Raw genomic sequence first — 20,876 nt, 5'->3', positions numbered from 1 at the left:
GACCTGGCCACCAATATGCAGATATGACAAAAGACCACATGAACGCGGGCAGGCTTCAAGTCAGCCTTACCAAAATGCACTGTGGTTATCCCTCCCTCTAGAACAGCCAATCATGAGGGGTATAGGTAGATGACATTACTAATCCTGGCTTGGCGTTAAAGAGCTCGAAAGGGGTTGGATAAAGTCCTACAGGACATCAGAGTCAGACATGAGGGCGGGGGAGGGTGAATATATGAATATACTTACACTCATGCTTGCGGTGATGGACGCTGAACTTCTTTCTGTGTGGTGAGACGATGCAAAGACGATTTTGATGTTCTCATCAAGCATGCGCAGTTTACAAGCACTTGCCATGCCACTCTTCTTTCCGTCATTCGGCTGTCTGTTAGCTAAAACCAAGCATACATAAAAGACTGAACACTTGAACTACCTTTAATAAAAACGAAGACAAAAATATGCAGGATTTTAGACATAACTGAAGTCTGTGGTGACCTCCCCACTTTATATCCAAATAGTGCATGTTTTTAATCTGGAAGCGAGCGGTTTAAGTGGTCTGAAGTGCTGGACTGCCCATTCTGCCAGTATTTATTTGCAAGTGCCACAGAGCCCGGGGGTGTCGATACTGGAAAGCAAAACAAAGTAAGAGGTGGGTGAATGCACATCTTTATAATCTGCATGTAGATGAGAGTTTAAAAAAACAAACCATCAGATGTTGTGACAATCCCTTTAAATAAGAACCTAATTGATTGTCAAAGGATTTTTCTATGTGAAAGTTCATATTTTGTTTTTAAGAAAATTAAAAAAAAAAATAATGTAATATTTCTCTGGCATCATTCATATAAAGAATAGTCTTACACAGTAGCATGGTTGTCTAATTTTTTCATGGTAAAAGTTTGCAGAACTTAAATGGAAGCAGATAACTTTTTTTAAGAAGCTTATTGGGTTTAAACTGACAGAAAACAAATGACTTTCTCCAAAAATAATGTGCTTGTTATCTTCACAAGTAAATTAGCTAAATGTTTATTCAAAGCTCCACTTTTCAGAGGAAGGCTTCAATAGCGCTTCTCAAAGCTCCTTGTGCCGTAACTGCAATGGCCACATCTCTCCCAGTATATAACAGTCAAGGACATTTATGGAACACAGGAGGTCACTTTTATGTTTCGCTCTGCACTGCAAAGAAAATGGTTATGGCAAAATACAACACAATTTTGTATATTTCCAACAATTTTTCTGTCTCAACTTGATCACAGTCAATTGTCCTCCGTTGGACATCATTAAATGGGAGTTTTCGGCTCCTCTTCTAGTTTCTGTTGATCTAGTATATTCGTTGGAAAGTTGATACTTTACAATACTTTATTTAAAGGAATACATTTGACGACAACTTCCTAGATATAATATTCCTTTTGTGTGAACCTGTTTTTCTCAGAGAGCCAGAGAGCAGGATGAGCATACACCGTCCTACTCTATTGAGAAGAGATCTGAACGCCGGGTTATAAATGTTATTCAGATAATGTTTTATTTTTTTTAGTAGTAAAAATTGGCACTAACACTATTTCTTAACATGTGTACCCTTTCTGGTACAGTCATTTTGATATGTACAGTTTTGGGTAAATAGGGTGGAGCTAGCACTGTTGTTTGTGCTGGTGGGCTCATTTATTTTTCTTTATTATAATATTTGTAAAAAAATAATCTTTTTTTATTCTTATAATTATACTTTCTTTTTTTTTTTTTTTTTACGCAATATGTGCTATGTAATTGTGGCTATAGCAGCCTCAGTTATATGGGAAAATACAACCTTTTACCACATGTCATGGATCTGATCTGGATCTGTCAAAATTTAACAGGTTTAACCTATACAAGGCACTAAAGATTGTGTAATTCTTCAAGATGGCCAAACTATTTCGGACTGAGTGTCCATGGGCCCACCAGAGAAAATGATTCTGAGGAACCACCCTCCATCTATGCTGAACATGTACACAACAACTTTTAATTGCATAGTAAACATTGTACACACAAAATCTATAAATAATAAGGTCTAACAGGTTATTTGTAATAGATCCCACTGATAAATGATTGGCTCCAAAGTCAGCATCAAATGGGTTGTCTTCTGGACCTTTAGGACTCATTATTAACAGCCTGGGCCCACCAGAGAGAGAAACCTCTGGTTCTCTGGTGGGCCAGTCCAAACCAGTTGCCTGAACTATTACAGTAAGTGGTTATTCTCTAGGGGATAGTCCGTCTTTCTTTGACAGTTAGCTCTCCCCTTCTGGAGCGCTTTCCCTGTGCAGTTGCAAACTCTTCTCTGTAGATTGATCAGCCCAACGGTTAATATTGCTCCATATATGTGTACCCATGCTTATAACCTAGAAGATGCCCATGTTATTCCAGCATTCCCCATATAATTGTTATAGTTGTGACACAGACACAGCTATAAACACAGGTATTAACCAAACCCACTGGTCATTATTATTATGCGTATTAGCTTTGTCTTTAAATCACAAGGACACAAGTTTGTCAGTTTATCTTGCTTCTTATAGAACACTAGACCCTCTTTATTATCCTTCGAGAAGATCTTGTGTCACCAGTCCATAGAATATGCCATAAATGTCTGAGAGGCTGGGGTCCCACCTAACAGGATAACAAGAGACATATCAAAAGTTTGGATCGGTGGGGTTCGGGTGCTGGGACCCCCACCGTTGCCTAAATAAGCGCTTTGCACCTTTGGATATGATCAGCACTCCCAGTCAGGCTGAAGACAGCTCACATAGAATGACTGTGAGCCGTCTTCATTCTGACTAGGAGCGCTGATCACAGCCGAAGGTGCAAAGTGTTCAGCTGAGCACTTCCGCACCTTAGTTTCGGCAATAGTGGGGTCTCAGCACCCGGACCCTCATGGATCCAGACTTTTGATATGTCTCTATGACATATCAAACGTTTGATAGCTTATTTTTATATTTATACACAAAATAAAGTTTAAAATGCAAAGTGAAAACAGCTCATTTGTATGCTTGTCTGTTACTAAAATAAAATCTAATTTGTGAGCTGGATAATTAGGTTCACTAGGTGACAAACGGGGACTAATGAATTCACCAGTAAAGTCCCAGTGTGCAAGGTTAATATGACATTCCAGAGCATCTTTCCAAACTCAGGCACATACATATATCACGTGATATACACTCAGAGTTCCCTGCATCACTGATAAATTCATATACTAATCCTATATAGTCTGAAATCTAATTTAATGGGTTAGTAAACATTTTATTTCCACAATTTTCATCACAGATATTGCTTAAATCAATAATGCTTGTTTGATGTCTCTTTGGATTTATACGCCGTTCATGAAATGAGTTTTTTTTTTTTTTAACTGTATTTTGGCAGATATTAATTAAGAGATACATTGACATGGAATGCTGATCAATACTTGCCTCCTGATGGTCAGTGCCCCAATGGATAATCATACTAAGGGCTCCTGCACACTGGCGTGTTACGGCTCAGTACAAACTGAGTTTTAATACGGCACCTATAGAAGTCTATGGGACCCTACTGTATCTCAATTTACCTCCTATTTCATGAGGCTATTTATATGGCATTCTGCTTAAATCTGACAGAAAAAAATGTGCCATCTTCCATTAGATGCCATAGTACAGAGGCATTATTCCCAGGAGCATTGCTTCTAGAGGAGAATATCTCCGTAATATGGCACTACATAGAAGCACCATTTAGTGGCACACAGAGTGGCTATGGACACATAGTATGAAGCCACAGTGACTCCCTACGGACTCCATGCACACGGCCTTGCCATATGCATGACGCATAAGGCCAGGGCTTAACAGCAATTAAACCACCATGATGATTGTGCTTATAAGGAGGGTAAAGTAAGTGCCTCCTATTTACATCCGATGAACGGTCTTTGTATCCCTTCTTTTGTAAATAGTTATCTGTCGCCCTTGATGTAACAGGATTAAGTCTTGCACTGTATATACGTTGCTTCCATGATGCGGTCATCGTACAAAGTGAGGGGCTTCTGTGAGATGGTGACAGACGAGATGGGGAAGAGGTGAAACTTTATAACGCTGATGCACTGCGCCACCACGCTTATAGGAGGAGGGAGCAGAGTAGGCAGTCCTAATGAGGAAGCGGGTTGCGCCTTTAGAGGGGAGTGGGTGAACCGCATGAGGGGCTGGACGTGGCTCCTGTAGTTTGTGCAGTAGTGGAAGAACCTGGTGACCAGAGCGTGCTTGTCTCACAGTAAGGCAGTGAGAATGCAGCTGCTGAGGTAGAGAACTGGAAGAATGACAAAGGCCTACGTGGAGCTTGGAGAAGAGATTGCTGGTTGCAGTGAGTGGGTCCTTAGAAGGAAACAATACGGCTGCTTTGCTGCGTTAAGCTAACAAGTAGGTGTTACGGAGCAGGCAGTTAGCTATAGGGAGACTTTCATAGTCTGGGGTGGAAACAGTTAGACCATTGAGGATGGTGACCTGACTGAGTTATGTGCAGGTCGTCATTGAAGCGTTGCTGGTGGAAGAGTATTGTCAGCTAAAGGTGTAGCTCTGGGGAGTCTGCTGGGTTTGTGGAGAAAATCAGCCCACAAGTGCGGACCAGTTGTCTGGTGAGCGGAACTGTGGCCAAGCCTGTTGAGGGGATTAGAGAAATTCATGGATTGGTGGGTCTGAGAGGAAGCTACAGTGAAGACTGGTTGCCCTGTAGGTCTAAGACGTAGCCTAATGCTTGTAGTCCTGGGATAGTCTGATATGCTGGGGTAAGTATTTTGAAAGGTAGTGGTTGGTAACCCTTAAAGAGAACCTGTTGAACTCTCCTCTCCTCTCAATGGCCACTGCTGTCCAAAGTTCATTTCAGTTATCCCCTCTCCTAAAGGGCTCTTCTGACCATAAATAACGGTCTGCAAAAATGTCACGCTTTTTATGGTAATAATTCTTTAGTCCATTACATTGCTCTTCTTATTCCTGCCCACCGCCGCCACTTGGCCCGCTCTGAATGGCGAAATCTCGTCTAAAATATTGCGCATGCGCACTTCATGTATGTAACACTACCGTTCCCTGCTTCATCTGTCCCTCAAACTATTTACTGCGCATACCCCGCTGGTGGTACACAGCCCCTTTCAGAGTCATACTGCACATGATAACAGCTTTCTGTCTAAGAGAGAAGACCCTACCAGGATTCAACAGCAACAAGACTATTTTCGGTATGTAAATGGTGAGATTGATGTTCATCATTTTCTCTGTGGGGCTTCTGAAAAAAATAATAATATCTCTCTCTATACATATTATTGTATGTATTATTGTATTATTGTATGCACTGGGGGGGGGGGTTTGAGTGGGCGCACATTTGAAAGCTATTTTCAATACAAAAACGATGCTGCAAACGATTTTGAGATAGGATTTTTTTTCACTGAGATATTTAACGTTAACGTTATAATCTTCGTTATTGGCTACCGCCGGTGTTAGCATTACCCAAAATGTACCACGTGGGTAAAATCCTGAATGTGTGTGGGCGCGTGTGCGTGTGTGTGTGAGCTTGGGAATGTCACATCAAGGTGACTTTAAATTACGTATTATTACAATCGGCCTCGGCAATGCAAAATGGACCTTGTCTACGATTGTAACATGATTTCATGTGTACACATTTCGGTAGTCGCTTGTGAATTTCAGAGAGCGCTAATTCGGAGAGTAATTTTCATTTTTGTACGTTTCTATTGTCATAACACAAAATGCATTTGACCGAAATGGAAAGGATCACTTTATTGATGATGAGAGTGTATGGCAAAGAAAAAATAAGATCCTATCAAGAAATAGTGGCTTTATTCAATGCCACTTATCCTATCCATGATCCAATTTTATTGTCAACTGTTAGAAGAACTGTTCATCATTTCGAAATAACCGGTTCAATTAAAGACGCACTAAGATCCAGAAGACCCAAACATGATAGTAATGATGAAAAAGCTTTAGATGTTCTGCTCAGTGGCATAATTACCGCGGTAGCAGCCATAGCGGCTGCTACGGGGCCTACAGCTTGAGGGGGCCCATGCCACCAGCCGACACACCCCCCCATATGCCCGGTGGCGCCGCTAGCAGCCGTTATGGCTGCTACAGCGGTAGCGCCACTAATACGGGGCCTGTGCTGCCGGGCCTCCAACAAGTATGGCCCGTAGGCGTCGCTAGCACCGACCATTCAGTGGCTTACAATGACGCTGATTGGCGGGGCAAAATGACTTGCCCCGCCAATCAGCGCCTTTCAATGACGCTAGCGGCGAGATGACGTCATTGCGCAGCTTCCATTCTTGAAAGGCGCTGATTGACGGGGCAAGTCATTCTTCCCCGCCAATCCGCGTCATTGAACGGCACGTCGTTGAGCTCCAGCGGACCTGCTCAGAAGAGAGCAAATCTGCATTGCTATCGGACGGCGCGGGAACGAGATCATGTGAGTATGTAACGTTTTTTGTGTTTTGTTCTAATAAAACTGTGAGTTTTATTATCTATAGTGGTGGCTCTATCTACAGGGGGTCATCTCTATGTGGGCCACTATTTACAGAGAGGTCTATATGTGTGGATGTGGGCCACTATATACAGGGGGTGGTCTGTATGTGGGGATGTGGGGCACTATCTACAGGGGGGTCTATATGTGGGGATGTGGGCCACTATATACAGGGGGGTCTATTTGTGGGGATGTGGGCCACTATATACAAGGGGGTCTATATTTGGGTCACTATATACAGGGGTGGTCTATATGTGGGCCACTATATACAGGGGGGTCTATATATGGGGATGTGGGCCACTATCTACAGGGGGGTCTATATGTGGGGCACTATATACAGGGGGAGCTATATGTGAGACACTATACAGGGGTGGACTATATGTAGAACACCATCTATAGGGGAGTTATTTTTAGGGCACTTTCTATAGGGGTGGGCTATATGTGGGACACTATATACAGTGGTGGGTTATCTGTGGGGCACTAGCTACAGGGTGGCTATATGTAGGGCACTGTCTACAGGAGTGGGCTATATGTGGTACACTATATACAGGGGGAGCTATACGTGAGACACTATCTACAGAGGTGGGCTATACATGGACCACTATCTATAAGGGAAGCTATATGTAGGGCAGCACGGTGGCTCAGTGGTTAGCACTATTGCCTTGCAGCTCTGGAGTCCATATATGGGCACTATCTACTGAGGGTTGTATGTGGGACACTATCTACAGGGGCTTCTATGTAGGGCACTATCTACAGAGGCTCTATGGGGGTCACTATCTACAGGGGGCTATGGGGGCACTATCTACAGGGGGCACGGTGTGTGTGTGTGTGTGTGTGTGTGTGTGTGACAGTGTATGGTACTATTATAATCAGGGATACAGTGTATGGTGTTAGTATAGTTAGAGGTGCAGTGTATGGTGCTTTATTATATTTAGAGGTGTTGAGAATTTGAACTTCGTTTATAGGTGCAGAAATGTTTTAAAAGTGAGAAGCTGAAGACATCTGAGCAGAAAACTGCAGAAATGGGTAATGACCAGTAGAAATCCATCATAGAGGTCTGGACCAGAGGGAGAAGAGAACTAGAATCTGAGATGTCACCTGTGAGTCACTTAATGTAAATGTTTATTCTGCCTCTAATCAGCACTGTAGTCACTGTATGATCTGCAGAGAGATGATGGGGGGTATGATTTTTTTTTTGTGAAACAGCATCTCCCAGCATTTCCTTACCATTGTTCGGTCCATGCTGGGAGCTGTAGTTTTTACGCCGTACAAACCTATATGGCAGTGGTTGCACTAAATTGAGCTGTATTTGTTCTGGTGTTGTTGATATGTACTGATCTCGGTTCTGATGCTGTATGTAAGTACTGAGCTTTGTTCTGGTGCTGTATATACGTATGAGAATGGTTTTGGTGCTGTATATATGTAATGAGTTTGGTTCTGGGGATGTATATATGTACTGAGCTTTGTTCTGGTATTGTATATATGTACTGAGCTTGGTTCTAGTGCTGTATTTATGTACTGAGCTTGGTTGTGGTACTGTATATATGTTTAAGCTTGGTTCTGGAGCTGTAATTATGTAGGATATATTTATAATAACAAAATTGCAGGGCAGATGGAATTGTTCTCAATTCATTGTATATTTAATGGGAATCTGTCTGGTAGTTTTAACCCCTTGAACCACCACCATGCGGTAATACATGACCTATCAATATTCCCCTGTATGTTTTTTCAGATGCAGCAAAATCTTTAAAATCCACTTTTAAAACGGCGCACACTATATGCTAATTACTCATTAAAGGGTCATGGGGCAGTGCCGCTATCCTGAAGAGTCAGACAGTCCTGCCTCCAAACCCACCTTTCCATGTTTGAATGACATCTCCCTGGCTGATACAACTTTCTCGGATGCACCATTGCCTTGTGGCACTATACACAAGGGGGTCTGTGTGGCACTATACTCAAAGAGGGGCTGTGTGGCACTATACACAAGGGTGAGCTGTGTGGCACTATACACAAGGGGGATCTGTGTGGCACTATACACATGGGGGAACTGTATGGCACTATTTCCAAGGGGGAGGGCTGTGGCTCTATTTACAGGCGTTTGAGTGTGGTGCAATCTACTGGGGTCTGTGTGTGGCACTATCTACTAAGGGGGGTCTGTGTGGCACTATATACAAAGGAGGGGGGCTGTGTGGCTCTATATACAGTGGCAGCTGTATAGCGCTATATACAGTGTGGGCTTTATGGCGATATCTACAGGGGGGCTGTATGGCACAATCTACAAGGGGGAGGTGGGGGCGCTATCTACAAATGGGGTGTGACACTGTCTATTGGCGGGGCTATATAGAACTGTCCACAGGGGGGCTGTATGGCACATTCTACAGGGCGCACTATTTATAAGAGGAGCTGCTTGTGGCACCCGGGGAGCCCCGGTGAAGTGTTTGCTATAGGGCCCAGTCTTTCCTAGTTACGCCCCTGGTTCTGCTCACTGTACATGATAATCCTCATACATCTGTCTCGAGTGGAGCACAACAAAATGATATCAGCACCACATCAGTCCGTCGAATTTTGAAGAGGCATCATTATCATCCTTATAAAATACGTCTAGTTCGAAGATAATTATGACAGAAGAGTGTAATTTTGCGATACAATGATGACACGAGATGATAATCATCAGATTTTCAATTGGACCTGTTTTTCGGATGAAGCTACGTTTGAACTAAACGGTTCTGTAAATCGACAGAACATGAGATATTGGCTGGACGAAAATCCACATTGGATGAGAGATAGTCATACCCAGTATCCTCAGACGGTTAACGTTAGGGACGGAATATTGCTCAATCATACTGTAGGACCGTTTTTAATTAAAGGAAACATAAATGCAGAAAATTACTGCAATTTGCTAAGAAACAAAGTGATACCGGCTATTCAAAATATTGCTGGAGAAGCTTTCCGCAATGTTTAGTATCCGCAGGATGGAGCTCTGTGGCGGAACGGGTGACGGTTACAGGCATTGTACCCAAATAAAGGTTAAGCCTGCCGCAAACCGTCGCACTCCCGCCATCCGGGTGCCATAGCTTAGATGGCGCCCGGTGCTAGATGGGGATATGTCCCCTCAAACTGCATTACGTTATGTTTGATAACCAGTTGATTTATATTATATTGTATTCAGTGCTGCTTCACTGTCCTCCCCTCTAGGATTAATCTTACACTGTAGGAGAATGAGTCACAGGCTACAAGCGGGAACTTGTTTGAATGTAAATAAGAAAAAGGAGGGGGCAAGAGCAGAAAGCACATGTCCTCATGCCTGGGGAGACACCCCAAAGGATGAAAGGTACAGTGGAGAGACCCCATAGTGAGGTAGCCTGTCACATCCAGCCCAGAGGGGAGAAGCAGCGGTGCATTATTTCTGTGTGTATCTGTCCCTGTTAATAAACGCGCCTCTGTGGCTTGTCCCCTGTTAATCTGTGTCGCCTGAATCTATCGCCCACATTCTCTTGGCGTAAACCGACCCCCACTGACCCGGTTTCGCTACATTTGGTGGCAGCGGTGGGATAGATTCAGCCCATTCTAGGGGAAGCGGCAGGGGATAGGTACCCTGGTACCATCCGGCGCTTCGCGGCCAGACCTCAAGGGCGGACTGCCACATGTGCTGCAGTACAGGGGGACCTCAGGCACCTAAATCCCCAGTCATGGAGTCTGACTCTATGGAGCAGAGGCTGTCCCCTATGGCAGCTACCTCCGAATTACACTCCAAGAGCTGTGCCGGTTCCGGCGCATTGCCTTCTCGTCCCGCGACATCAAGGATCGGCTGATTGAGAAGCTCCAGGCCCTGCGGATGGGGGATCTGCTGACCGCTCTGGGGCCGCAAAGCTCCGAGGCCGAGCGCCTGATCATCTTTGGGGCCGTGGCCCGTGCTGTGGCACCCCCAGAACCAACAACCTCAATCCCTGCTGGGCCCCGAAGACCCCAACTACGATACAACGACCTCCCCAAGTTGGATCCTTCGTCCACGGACATCGATGCGCACCTAACCATGCTGGAGACACAGCTACAGGTGCATGACATCCCCACCACCGAATGGGCTCGCTACGTGGGGCCCAGCCTGCAAGGGAGGGCCCTTGAAGTCTACCGGAGCCTAGGTCCAGAGGACGGACGGGACTACGGTTGCCTCCGGGACGCCCTGCTGAAGAGGTATGCGATCACCCCAGAGACTTACAGAGAGCGGTTCCGTAATTTGACGCTCGCCGGCCAGGGTACCTATGTGGAACTGGCAGCCCAGCTCCGCTTAAGCTGCTCCAGGTGGGCCGAGGGGAAGAAGGCCTTCAGTCGGGAGGCCCTGGAGGACCTCGTCATTTTGGAGCAACTCCTCTCCAGGATGGAGGTCCCCGTTCGTGCCTGGGTCGCGGACCGCCACCCCAGCACCCCTGAAGATGCCACCACCCTGGCTGACGAGTTCTTGGCCCACCGACCCCAGTGGAGAAGCCTTCCACGCCAGGACCAACGCCCAGAGCTCCGAGCCCCTACCAAAATAGCGGAACCACCGCGGCCAACTTCGATGAGACCCCAGCCGCAGCCTACGGCCGCGCCGATCCCTCCAAGGGTCCGCGGCCCTACGGACTCCCGCCAGTGTTATGGGTGCCACCAGCCGGGGCACATCCGACGGGACTGCCCCCTGGCCCAATCAACGGTGCCCTTTCCCAGACCAACCCCAACCCGGGTCGCCTTTTGCCCGGAGGCGGGCGACCCCGATGAGTGTGACCACCTCCTAGATGCACCGGAGGTGGAGGAGGTGGTCTACCACGTAGAGCTTGTGAGCCTCGTGACGAACCAGGTCCCTGCCAACATGCAGGGCCACCGACAGCCCGTGGTGCTGGGACGCAGCACCGTCCAGGGACTCCGTGACTCGGGGGCATCCCTCACCCTGGTAAGAGCGGACCTGGTTCCCCAGTCTAAGGTTCTTCCCCTAGCGATTAGCCCGTATTGCCCTGGTGGACGGACAGCAGCGGTCCATTCCCCGCACCAGAGTCTACCTGGACTGGGGCCCCGGGAAAGGGGAGGTCGAAGTCGGGCTCATGCCGGATCTACCCGCCGATGTCTTATTGGGGAACGACCTTGGGAACGGTCTCACAAGTCAGTTCGCTGGGGCCGTGACCCGCAGCCAAGCCCGGGAGAACCTTTACCGGCCTCCACCACTGACCAGTGTAACCACCGAGGCTCCTCTCCCGGAAGCCCCGCTCCCCGAACCGCCGGTGGTAAGTACCCAAGCCCCTGACGCCTCACAACTGACCGACTCGACGAACCCCCCGACAGACCTGGGGGAGGTGGATAGGGTCGCTTTTAGGGAGGCCCAGCATACGGATCCTTCCCTGTCCTCTGCCCGTAGCCTGGCCGATCGACCACCCAGTGGAGGGGCCCAGGCAGGGTTCCAGTGGGACAACGGGCTGTTGTACCGGGTCGAAGCCCCGACCAAGCCCGAGTCGCCCTCGACCGCCTCCAAACAGCTGCTTGCTCCCCAAGCCTACGACTGTTAGCCCTGGCCCACGATATACCTGCAGCGGGTCACACTGGGACCCGGTCCACCAGGGCCCAGCTCTCGAAGGCTTTCTTTTGGCCAGGGCTGACTGAGGACGTGCGGCGGTACCGAGCGTCGTGCCCTGTCTGCCAACGGGTGGCGGGGGCCCCGCGCAAGGTGCAGCTCAAGCAGCTGCCCCTCATCCGAGAGCCCTTCCAGCGGGTGGCCATAGATCTGGTTGGCCCCATTAATCCCCCCAGCCGAGGGGGAAAGCGTTACATCCTAACCCTGGTAGACTTCGCTACCAGATACCCGGACGCAGTGGCTTTGTCCTCCATAGATGCCGAGCACGTCGCCCAGGGACTCATGGACATCTTCAGCCGGGTGGCGTTCCCGCGTGAGGTACTCACAGACCAGGGATCTCAATTCCAGGGAGAACTCATGCAGGACTTCTGGAATCGGCACGGGGTGAGTTCTCTAAGAACCACCGCCTACCACCCCCAAACGAACGGACTGTGTGAAAGGTTCAACGGTACCCTCAAGCAGTTGCTACTCCGATACGTCCACTCGGAGGGTAGAGACTGGGACCGCTCCTTGCAGCAGCTTCTCTTTGCCTATCGAGAGGTGCCGCAGGAGTCTACCGGGCACTCCCCATTCGAGTTGCTGTTCGCGAGGCGGGTCCGGGGACCCTTGGACTTAGTCCGGGAAGGTTGGGAAGGGAAGTTTGCAAGCCCGGAGATCCCGGTAGTAGACTATGTGAGCCAAATGCGGGAGCGCCTAGCACGGCTGATGGATTTGGCCCATCAGCGATTGGAAGTAGCTCGAAGCCGTCAACGGGACGTGTACAACCGTAGCGCCCGACCCCGAGAGCTGGGGGTGGGGGAGAAGGTACTGGACCTCGTGCCAGTACGAGGCAACAAGTTGCAGGCCAATTGAGCTGGACCGTACACTGTAGTGGGGCGACAGGGGACGACGAACTACCTAGTAGCCCACGACAAGGCAGAAAAGCGGGTACGGAACTACCACATAAACCGGCTCAAGGCCTATGTGGTAAGGGAGGTAGGAGCGGTCGCGATATGCTGCCCGCCCATGGACAACCCTGACGTGGACCGCATCCCTGACCTACTGGCAGAGGCCTGACGCCAGACAGGGCTGGCAGATGTGCAGCTTGAAGTCCAGCTATCGCGCTTGCAGAGTAGGGGGGGAGGTGTTAGCAGCCCAGGAGGCCCTGTTCACCGCGTCCCCCGGATGTAACTCCCTAGTCGCTCACGAGGTCGACACTGGAGGAGCCCGACCCCTGAGGCAGCCCGCGTTCCGAGTGGCTCCCTCAGTGCTGACAGCGATGAGAAAAGAAGTAGAAGAAATGCTGGAGATGGGGGTCATTGTACCATCTCACAGTCCTTGGGCCGCCGGCGTTGTGTTGGTCCCCAAGAAGGACAAAACCACGAGGTTCTGTGTAGACTACCGGCGGCTGAACGAGGTAACCGTTACGGATGCCTATCCGATGCCCCGGATTGATGAGCTGCTCGATAGGCTGGGAGGGGCACGCTTCGTGTCCACTCTGGATCTCAGCAAGGGCTACTGCCATATTCCTCTGACCAAGGAAGCCCAAGAGCACTCGGCGTTCATCACCCTGTTCGGCCTGTTTGAATTTACGTGCATGCCGTTCGGGATGAAGAACGCCCCCCGCGACCTTCCAGAGGGTGGTCGACCGGATCCTCGTGGGGTGTCAGGAGTTTACACAGGCCTACCTGGACGATATCGCTATCTTTAGCGAGACTTGGGAGGAACACCTGGGGCACGTGGCGCAGATCCTGGAGCGCATCCGGTACGCCGGCCTCACCATCCGCCCCGACAAGTGCTAGATGGGGATGGCAGAAGTCGCCTACCTGGCGCACCGAGTGGGCAGCGGACATATCCGCCCCGAGCCGGCCAAGGTGGAGGCCATTCTCCAATGGCCCCGGCCGGCCAACCAGAAGCAGGTTAGGGCCTTTCTGGGAGTCACAGGGTACTACCGAAAATTCATCCCGCAGTATAGTACCCTGGCCAAGCCCTTGACCGACTTGACGTCCAAAAGGTTCAGTCGACTGATGCCCTGGTCCCCTGACTGTGAGGCGGCCTTCAGGAGCCTTAAGACTGCCCTCTCCACCTCCCCTGTCCTGGCTGCCCCTGACTTCCACCGGCGGTTCATAGTCCAAACCGATGCCTCAGACGTCGGTCTGGGAGCGGTACTGAGCCAAGTGGACCAGGCGGGCCACGAACACCCAGTCGCGTACCTCTCCCGGAAGCTGCTGGATGAGCGAGGGCATACGCAACCATTGAGAAGGAGTGCCTGGCTGTCGTGTGGGCTCTAAAGAAGCTCCAGCCCTACGTTTATGGGAGGGAGTTCACAATAGTCACAGACCACAGTCCTCTCAATTGGTTGAACCGAACCGCCGGGGACAATGGGCATTTACTACGGTGGAGCCTGGCCTTACAATCCTATAACTTTACCATCTCTCATAAAAAGGGCCGGGACCACAGGAATGCTGATGGACTCTCTCGGCAGCAGGACACTGATGGGCGGAGACTGACAGCACCGGGCCCAGATCTCATCACTGACCCGCCAGAGGGTCAGCAGGACTGATTCTGGATCTAAGCTGGGGGAGGTCCGTGGCGGAACGGGTGACGGTTACAGGCATTGTACCCAAATAAAGGTTAAGCCTGCCGCAAACCGTCACACTCCCGCCATCCGGGTGCCATAGCTTAGATGGCGCCCGTTGCTAGTTGGGGATATGTCCCCTCAAACTGCATTACGTTATGTTTGATAACCAGTTGATTTATATTATATTGTATTCAGTGCTGCTTCACTGTCCTCCCCTCTAGGGTTAATCTTACACTGTAGGAGAATGAGTCACAGGCTGCAAGCGGGAACTTGTCTGAATGTAAATAAGAAAAAGGAGGGGGCAAGAGCAGAAAGCACATGGCCTGATGCCAGAGGGAGGGGTGAGTGAGGGAGATAGTGGTGCTGTGTGAGATCTCCATTAGTTCCGGTCCAGAAGAGGATGAGATAGCAGTGTGAGCTGCAGGCAGAGGCTATCTACCTCAGTGATGGTACCTGACCTAGGGACAGTAATAGAGGACAAGTGCTGGAGTCCCATCTAACTAAGGAGGATCTGGAGACACCCCAAAGGATGAAAGGTACAGTGGAGAGACCCCATAGTGAGGTAGCCTGTCACATCCAGCCCATAGGGGAGAAGCAGCGGTGCATTGTTTCTGTGTGTGTCTGTCCCTGTTAATAAACGCGCCTCTGTGGCTTGTCCCCTGTTAATCTGTGTTGCCTGAATCTATCGCCCACATTCTCTTGGCGTAAACCGACCCCCACTGACCCGGTTTCGCCACAAGCTCCAACTCATTTGTCTCTGCGAGCTTTAAATCTTCTAAGCGATAATTTTCCTGATCAATGGTTTGGTAGAAGAGGGCCGATAGAATGGCCACCGAGATCACCAGATCAGAACCATTTAGACTTTTTTTTACTGGGGGTATTTAAAAAGTAATGTCTATGAGACTAGGATAACAAGCTGCGGGAAAGAATAGTGAACATTTCTAATTCAATCACAACAAATAACGTTATCGACATGTTTTACGTTCGCTTGACACTGTCAAGTTGTTGAAGGACATCAGTTCAAACATTTGATTTAATACAGTAATTGTTATGTTTGTACTAATACACATAATACATGTGATTGGTCTTTCTTTGGTTGGCCAGACAACACACACACACACACACACACACACACACACACACCGCAGAGAGGGTTTGGGGAATAACGAACCCCGGGGTCCTTATCTTGGGCTGTGTACACACACACATGCATTCACGTGCGCACAGACACACAAAAGTGAGAGGCAAGGGGACTCACATTAATCTAGCACCTCGATGAGATGTAGATCCAACCGTGCGACCTCCGCGTGGTATATTTTGGGTAATGCTAACACCGGCGGTAGCCGATAATGTAGATGATAACTTTAACGTTAAATATGTCAGCGAAAAAAAATCCTATCTCAAAATCGTTTGCAGCATCGTTTTTGTATTGAAAATAGCTTTCAAATGAAAACCCCCCATGCCATTTTAGATTATGCTGCCCTCAGCCAACCCCACCGGGGGTGGTTGCTTTTGGTGTTAACTGGTGGATTTTATGACCCTATTAAATCCCACCCAATTTCAACCCTCGAGCCGTTCAAAAGTTATGAGGGTGATCCGGAACTGTTGGTGTGCACTGTATATATATATATATATATATATATATATATATATATATATATATCGGTATATATATCTATATATCTATCTGTCTATCTATATACAAAAATAGAATCCAGCAGCACAGGCTTAAATGAAAGGGGGTGCAAGCCTTAGGGAACCCACCACTGTCCCTCTAGACAAAAAGTGGTAAATAGGCAGCACTCACAAAGGCTTAGGGTATGTTCACACGGCCTATTTTTTTGGCCGTAAATCCCAGAAAAACAGTCGAAAAATCGGAAGCAGAACGCCTCCAAACATCTGCCCTTTGATTTCAATGGGAAAACGGTGTTCTGCTCCGACGGAGCGTTTTTCGTGGCACGACTTATTGGGACGTCTTTGGAGCCGTTTTCCATAGACTCTATTTAAAAAAAGCTGCAAAAACGGCCGTAAAAAACGCTGCAAAAAACGCTGCGAAGTGGCACAAAAAACGTCTGAAAATCAGGAGCTGTTTTCTCTTGAAAACAGCTCCGTAGTTTGAGACGTTTTTGACTCTGCGTGTGAACATACCCTTATAGTGAAAAGTGCAACGTTTCAGCTCACAGAACCTGAGCCTTTCTCAAGCTTGAGAAAGGCTCAGGTTGTGTGAGCCGAAACGTTGCACTTTTGAGGTCAATAAAGCACCCTCTTTTTTCACTATAAGCCTTTGTGAGTGCTGCTTATTTACTTATTTACTGCTTTTTATCTATCTATATACAGTGAAGGAAATAAGTATTTGATCCCTTTCTGATTTTGTAAGTTTGCCCACTGTCAAAGACATGAACAGTCTAGAATTTTTAGGCTAGGTTAATTTGACCAGTGAGAGATAGATTATATAAAAAATAAAATCACATTGTCAAAATTATATATATTTATTTGCATTGTGCACAAAGAAATAAGTATTTGATCCCCTACCAACCATTAAGAGTTCAGCCTCCTCCAGACCAGTTACACGCTCCAAATCAACTTGGTGCCTGCATTAAAGACAGCTGTCTTACATGGTCACCTGTATAAAAGACTCCTGTCCACAGACTCAATTAATCAGTCTGACTCTAACCTCTACAACATGGGCAAGACCAAAGAGCTTTCTAAGGATGTCAGGGACAAGATCATAGACCTGCACAAGGCTGGAATGGGCTACAAAACCATAAGTAAGACGCTGGGTGAGAAGGAGACAACTGTTGGTGCAATAGTAAGAAAATGGAAGATATACAAAATGACTGTCAATCGACATCGATCTGGGCAGGGGCGTAACTAGGAAAGACTGGGCCCCATAGCAAACTTTTGACTGGGGCCCCCCCTCCCCTGGGTGTCACACAACCCCCCCCCCTTGTAGATAGTGCCTTTTTTACAGCCCCCCCTGTAGATAACGCTATACAGCCCCCCCTCTGTAGATAGCGCCATACATCCCCCTGTAGAGAACGCCATACAGCCCCCTGCAGAGAACGCCATACAGCCCCCCCTGTAGAGAACGCCATACAGCCCCCCTGTAGGGAACGCCATACAGCCACCCCCCCTGTAGGGAACGCCATACAGCCACCCCCCCTGTAGGGAACGCCATACAGCCACCCCCCCTGTAGGGAACGCCATACAGCCACCCCCCCCTGTAGGGAACACCATACAGCCACCCCCCAATGTAGGGAACGCAATACAGCGTTCCCCCCCCTGTAGGGAATGCCATACAGCGTCCCCCCTCCCAAAAAAATGCGACCTACAGTGTGTCCTACAAAATACATGTATCCCCTCTCCACAGGATAGGGGATACATGTGTGATCGCTGGCAGCGATAGGGAAAACGGGGGACTGAAAGTCCCCCTGAACTTCTCCATGACAAACCTCTGACTTCCGGCGTCTGCGCAGCTCAATAAAAATGAAAGGAGCGCTGGTCACGCATGCGCACAAGCACGACCGGCGCTCCATTCATTTCTACGGAGCTGCCGTCACAGACCCCGGAAGTCCAAGGTTTGTGATGGAGAACTTCAGGGGAGTTTCAGTCTCCCTATCGCTGCCAGCGATCACACATGTATCCCCTATCCTGTGGAGAGGGGATACATGTCCTGTGGAGATCCTGTGGAGAGGGGATACATGTCCTGTGGAGAGGGGGGGGGATACATGTCCTGTGGAGAGGGGATACATGTCCTGTGGAGATCCTGTGGAGAGGGGATACATGTCCTGTGGAGAGGGGATACATGTCCTGTGGAGAGGGGATACATGTCCTGTGGAGAGGGGATACATGTCCTGTGGAGAGGGGATACATGTCCTGTGGAGAGGGGATACATGTCCTGTGGAGAGGGGATACATGTCCTGTGGAGAGGGGATACATGTCTTTTGCTCTATTTTGCGCCTTCAGGACCAGACACCGTTTAGCCCTTTTTAGCACGTGTTAGTTAAATGGCTATAACTTTTTTATTTGTTGGGCTAACGATATGATTTTTGCGACGTTTTTTCCGTAGACAATGCAGGTTTCTTTTTTTATCGTTTTTATACACATCCTTTTTTGCTATTTTAGAATTTTTATTCATAAAGTTTGAAAATAATAGTAAAAAAATAAGCTTTTTTTACTTTTCTGCTATTTTTTTTTGCTAATAACATAGTTTTACCCTAAAATAGACCTTTTATTTGTGATCGTCATTGTCTACCGTAAATTTTTATATATTACATGTCTATATTAGGGTAATTGGGTCAGCGCTAGCGTTACAACAATGACTGGCGGGGGGGGAGGGGAACGTTTTTTTTTTTGGGGTGGGTATTTTATGTGTGTTTATTATTTACATTTTTTTTGCACTTTATTATTTTTTTATTACTATGGTCTGTCCCCCAAAGGTCAAAGAAGACCTTTGGGGAACTTTATATATTTTTTTTCTTTCTTTTACACCATGTTTTTCCACTGTAACTGGAGCTGCACGGCAGCCCCAGTTACAGGGGAAATCAGCCCTCTCATAGTGACGATTGTCACTAACTGGGCTGTGCTGGGTCTAGTAAGACCCAGCAACAGTCTGTCACTAACGGCACCCGGCGATCATGTGACCAGTCACATGATCACCGGGAGGAATAGAGACAGCGCCGCTGCTGCTGCCTCTATTCCTGAACACTGCGCGCATTCAGCGCTGTGTACAAGTGATCAGAGAAGACAGAAGCAGCGAAAGCTGCTTCTATCTTCTCCTCAGGGTCCCCGGCAGTCACTGACAGCCGGAGACCCGACATTCAGCTGCCTGATCGCGCGGGCAGCAAGTTAAAACCCGAGCCGTAGAAAGTCTATGGCTCGGGTTTTAAGGACCCTGACCGCTGGCCGTAAAAATACAGCCAGCGGCCGGGAACCAGTTAATGGCAGAGCGGAGAGATACCTCCCTGCTCTGCCGTAGTGTTCAGTGGCGTCCCGCTGTAGCAGCCATAGCGGCTGCTAGCGGAGCCTCCGGCCATGGTGGGGGCCCGTGCCGGCGGGCGACACGGGCCCCCTCATGCCGCGGGCCCCGTAGCAGCCGCTACTGCTGCTACAGCGGTAGTTACGCCACTGGATCTGGGGCTCCATGCAAAATCTCACCTCGTGGGGTATCCTTGATCCTGAGTGTAGCGCAGGGGACTGTCAGTATAACGATAGTATTGCAGTAAATCGCGCAAGCGATCCAATGATCGCTGGTTTGTCCCCTAGGGGGACTAGTAAAAAAAAATTATATATAGTTAAATATAAAATTATTAATATATTAAAAATAAATATATTTAAATATTTGAAAAACTTTTTTCACCTTTTTCCACCAAAGCACAATGTAAATTAAAAAAAATTAACATAACTTGTATCGCTGCGTCTTTAAAAGTCCAAACTATTACAATATAATATAAATTAACTTTCACGTTGAACGCTGTAAGAATAAAAATTAAATGGCAGAATTATTGTTTTTTTTGTCACTTTATCTTCCAAAAAAATTGATAAAGAGTGAACAATAACAATAACTTTTTTTGTGTCCCACTAGGGAACTTGAAGGCATGAAGCCCTGATCGCTATTCTAATACACTGCACTACCTACATAGTGCAGTGTATTAGAGCTGTCAGCTATTCACCGACAGCAAGCCTATTAGGCTTCGCCTACCGGCAGGGCCTAATGGGCTTCCGTACTAGGAAGCGATTGTTAGGCTACGGTTGTCATAGCAACCATAGGGTGCGATCTAATCCCTTAGATGCAGCGATAGCTGCATCTAAGGGGTTAATCGGCTGGATCAGAGCCTAGCTCCGGTCCTGGCCGTTAGAGCACGATGTCAGCTGTGACAAACAGCTGACACCCACGCCCGTGGCAACCATCGTGGCTGCCGACAGGCTACAAGACACTTCGATGGATCGATCGCGTTGATCGATGCATCTAAGGAGTTAATCAGGCGGATTGGAGCCTAGCTCCAGTCCTGGCCGTTGCAGAGGGCTATCGGACAGCTGATAACCGGCGGTGATAGCGCTGGCTCAGCTTCTGAGCCAGCGGCATCACATACACCACGTCATGGAGCTGTGATTGGTCAGTCTGCTTTGACTGACCAATCACAGCGATCGCTGGCAGGAGACCGCTGTGATTGGTCCCCTGCTGTCTTACTGTGCCGATCAACTGTCATAAACAGTTGAAGGCACAGT

The 20,876-nt window shown here is 48.2% G+C and overlaps 1 long non-coding RNA gene across 1 annotated transcript in view; it reads left to right on the top strand.

The window, feature by feature from the left end:
- Positions 1-243: 243 nt before the first annotated feature.
- LOC142740655 (uncharacterized) overlaps positions 244-20,876 on the top strand; it is an 86,400-nt gene continuing 65,767 nt past the window's right edge. Inside the window, exon 1 of the long non-coding RNA XR_012880844.1 lies at positions 244-646. This is a non-coding gene — a long non-coding RNA (uncharacterized LOC142740655). The remainder of the gene's footprint in view (positions 647-20,876) is intronic.

Source organism: Rhinoderma darwinii, chromosome 2, assembly GCF_050947455.1.
Source record: "Rhinoderma darwinii isolate aRhiDar2 chromosome 2, aRhiDar2.hap1, whole genome shotgun sequence".
In the NCBI taxonomy this organism is placed as follows: Eukaryota; Metazoa; Chordata; class Amphibia; order Anura; family Rhinodermatidae; genus Rhinoderma; species Rhinoderma darwinii.
Note: the sequence above shows the minus strand (reverse complement) of the source record. Positions and strands in the feature narration are given on the sequence as shown.